The sequence below is a fragment of the Oryx dammah genome, unplaced genomic scaffold, assembly GCF_014754425.2.
Source record: "Oryx dammah isolate SB20612 unplaced genomic scaffold, SCBI_Odam_1.1 HiC_scaffold_23, whole genome shotgun sequence".
Taxonomy (NCBI): Eukaryota; Metazoa; Chordata; class Mammalia; order Artiodactyla; family Bovidae; genus Oryx; species Oryx dammah.
This window is the reverse complement of record NW_024070207.1, coordinates 63205626-63209844: the sequence shown is the minus strand read 5'-3', so window position 1 is coordinate 63209844 and position 4219 is coordinate 63205626. Positions and strand designations below refer to the sequence as shown.

Below are 4219 nucleotides of genomic sequence, written 5' to 3'. Positions count from 1 at the left end.
GCTATTCTGACAGATGTAAGGTGATACCTCATTGCAGTTTTGATTGCAATTTCTCTAGAAATAAGCAGGGTTTCCCTTGTAGCTCAGTCGGTAAAGAATCTGCCTTCAGTGCAGGAGACCTGGGTTCAATCCCTGGGTTGGGAACATCCCCTGGAGAAGCAAATGGCAACCCACTCCAGTATCCTGGTCTGGAAAATCTTATGAACAGAGGAGCCTTGTGGACTGCAATCCATGGGTCGCAAAGAGTCGGGCACGACTGAGTGAGAAATAAGCAGTGATGAGCATTTTATCATGTGTTTATGGGTCATCTGCATGTCTTTGGAGAGCTGTCTGTTTAGGTCTTCTGTCCACTTTTTGATTGGATTATTTGTTTTTCTGTCAAAGAGCTGTATGAGTTGCTTGTATATTTTGGAGATCAATCGTTAATTTAATAATCATTCATTTTTTTAAAATTTGCTGTTAATTAGCTTTCCCATTCTGAGGGCTATCTTTTATCTTGTCAACTTGTTTATAGGTTCCTATGCTGTGCAAAAGCTTTTAAGATTAATTAGGTCCTATATGTTTATTTTCTTTTTTCCACACTCTAGGAGGTAGGACAAAGAGGATCATGCAGTGAGTTATGTCAAAGAGATATCTCTCTATGCTTTCCTCTAAGAGATTTATAGTTTATGGTCTTACATTTAGGTCTTCAATTCACTTTGAGTTTATTTGTGTATATGGCATTAGGAACTGTTCTAATTTCATTATTGTCCATGTAGCTGTCCAGTTTTCCCAGCACCACTTATTGAAGAGGTTGTCTTTTTTCCATTGCATATTATTTTTCTTGTCTCCTTTGTCAAAGGTAAAGTCCTCATCGGAGTTTGGGTTTATCACTGGGCTTTCTATCTTGTTCCATTGGTCTATATGTCTGTTTTGGGGCCAGTATCATACTGGCATGATGGCTGTAGCTTTGTAGTATAATATGAAATCAGGGAAGTTGATTTCTCCAGCTCCATTTTTATTTCTCAATTTTGTGTTTACATACAAACTGTGAAAATTTGTAGTTCTAGTTCTATTTATAATATTATATATTATATATATAATTATAACATATCTATTATAACATTAATAATTTGATAGGGATTGTACTGAATCTGTAGATTGCTTTTCATAGTATAGTCATTTTGGCAATATGGATTCTTCCAATCAAATAACATGATATATCTCTCCACCTTTTTGTGTTCTCTTTCAACACATTCTCCAGTGTCTTATCGTTTTCTGCAAATATGCTTTTTGTCTCTTTAGGTAGATTTACTCCTAAGTATGTTATTATTATTATTACTTTTGGAATAAATAAGATAAATGAGAATGCTTTCTCATTTTTTATGGCTTTTCATTGTTAGTGCATAGAAATGAAATGGATTTTTGTGTATTAATGTAATATCCTGCAACTTTACTAAATCCATTGATTAGCTCTAGTAGTTTTCTGGTGGTGCTTTTTGAGATTTTCTATGTATAATATCATGTCATCTGCAAACAGTGAGAATTTTACTTCTTTTACCAACTGGATTCATTTTATTTCTTTATTTTTCACTATTTGCCAAGGCTAGGATTTCCAAACTACAATGAATAATAGTGGTGTGAGTGGGCACCCTTGTCTTGTTCCTTATTTTAGAGGAAATGCTTTCAGTCTTTTGTCAAAGAGAATAATTCTTGCTTTGGGTTTATTGTATATGACCTTTATTATGTTGAGGTAGATTCCTTTTATGCCGATTTTCAGGAGAGTTTTAAATTGTAAAATGGGTGTTGAATTTTATCAAAAGGTTATCTGCATCCATTGAGATAATCATGTTTCTTTTATAATTCAATTTGTTAATATGTAGTATCATATTGAATTGCATATATTGAAGAATCCTTGCATCCTTGGGATAAACTGAATTTGATCATGATGATACTTTTAGTATGTTGTTGAATTCTGTTTTCTAGAATTTTGCTGAGGACTTTTGCATCTATGTTCACCAATGATATTGGCATGTAATATTCCATTTTATGACATAATTTTGGCTTTGTTATCAGGATGATGGTGGCTTCATAGATTGAGTTTGGGTTTTTTCCTCCATCTGCCATTTTTGGAACAATTTTAGCAAAATAAGTGTTAGCCCTCCTCTGAAATGTTTATAGAATTTTTCTGTGGCTGTGGGCTTGGTTTTTTGGAAGATTTTTGATCACAGACTCAATTTCAGTGCTTGTGATTGGTCTGTTCATATTTTCAGTGTCTTCCTGGTCCATTGTTGGAAGGTAGTATGTTCTAAGAATTTGTCCATTTCTTCCAGGTTGTTTATTTTATTCTCATAGATTAGCCCACATAGTCAACAAAAGAGTCTGAAATGCAGGACTTCAGTGAAATCTCAAAAATGAAAGGATGAACTCTGTGGGTTTCCAAGGAAAACAATTCAATATCACAGTATTTCAAGTCTATGCCCCAACCACTAATGACAAAGAGGCTGAAGTTGAACAGTTCTATGAAGACCTCCAAGATTTTCTAGAACTAACATCAGAAAAATATCTTTTTGATCACAGAGGACTGGAATGCAAAGGTAGAAAGTCAAGAGATACATGGAGTAAGAGGAAAGTTTAGCCTTGAAGTACACAATGAAACAGGGCAAAGGCTAACAGAATTTTGCCAAGAGAACCCACTAGCCATATCAATAACCCTCTTCCAAAACCACAAGAGATGACTCTATACGTGGATATCATCAGATGATCCATATCAAAATCATATAAATTGTATCTTTGCAGCCAAAGAAGGGGAAGCTCTATACAGTCAGCAAAATCAAGACTAGGAGTGGACTGAGGCTCAGATCATGAACTCCTTATTGCAAAATTCAGACTAAAATTAAAGAAAGTAGGGAAAACCACTGGACCATTCAGGTATGACCTAAATAAAATCCTTTACAATTATACATTGGAGGTGACAAGTAGCTTCAAGGGATTAGCTCGGATAGAGTACCTGAAGTTCTATGGATGAACATAGAACATTATACAGGAAGTGGCAATCAAAACCATCCCCAAGAATAAGAAATGCAAAAAGGCAAAATAGTTATCTGAGGAAGCCTTAAAATTAGCTGAGAAATGAAGAGAAGCAAAAGGCAAAGGAGAAATGGAAAGATATATCCCTGTGAATGCAGAGTTCGATAGAATAGCAAGGAAAGACAAGAAAGCCTCTGTAAGTGAAAAACACAAAGAAATAGAGGAAAACAGAAGAATGGGAAAAACTAGAGATCTCTTCAAGAAAATTGGAGATACCAAGAGAACATTTCATGCAAAGATGACCACAATAAAGATAGAAACAGTGTGGACCTAAGAGAAGCAGAATATATTAAGAAGAGGTGGCCAGAATACACTGAACTATACAAAAAAGATATCAATGACCCAGATAACCACAATGCTGTGATCACTCACCTACAGCCAGACATCCTGGAGTGCTAGGTCATCAGCCTTAGGAAGCATAACTATTAACAAAGCTAGTGGAGATGATGGAATCCCCACTGAACTATTTCAAATCCTCAATGGTGATGCTGTGAAAGTGCTGTACTCAAAATGGCAGCAAGTTTGGAAAACTCAACAGTCACCACAGTACTGGAAAAAGAGAGTTTTCATTCCAATTCCAAAGAAAGGCAATGCAAAAAACTGTTTAAACTACTTCATAATTGCACTCATCTCACACATTATCAAATAATTATGAAAATACTCCAAGCTAGGCTTCGATAGTTCCTGAACAGAGAACTTGTTGATGTCCCAGCTGGACTTGTAAAAGGCAGAGGAACCAGAGTTCAAATTTCTTCAAATTTCTAACACCCATTCTATCATAGAAAAAGCAAGGGAATTCCAGAAAAAAAAAATCTACTTCTGCTTTATTGACTAGGCCAAAGCCTTTGAGTATGTGGATCACAGCAAACTGTTGAAAATTCTTAAAAGAGGTGGGATTACCAGACCACCTTACCTGCCTCTTGAGAAATATGTATGCAAGTAAGGAGGCAACAACAGTTAGAACCAGACATGAAACAATGGACTGGTTCCAAATTGGGAAACGGGTTCATCAAGGCTGTATATTTTCACCCTGCTTATTTAACTTATATGCAGAGTACATCATGCGAAATGCCAGACTGAATGAAGCATAAGCTTGAATCAAGTTTGTAGGGAGAAATATAAATAACCTCAAATAGGCAGAAGACATCGT

At 35.6% G+C, this 4219-nt stretch overlaps 1 pseudogene; it reads left to right on the top strand.

Moving 5' to 3' along the window:
• Window positions 1-607: 607 nt before the first annotated feature.
• On the top strand, window positions 608-3105 carry LOC120881610 (annotated as a pseudogene).
• Window positions 3106-4219: the final 1114 nt, after the last annotated feature.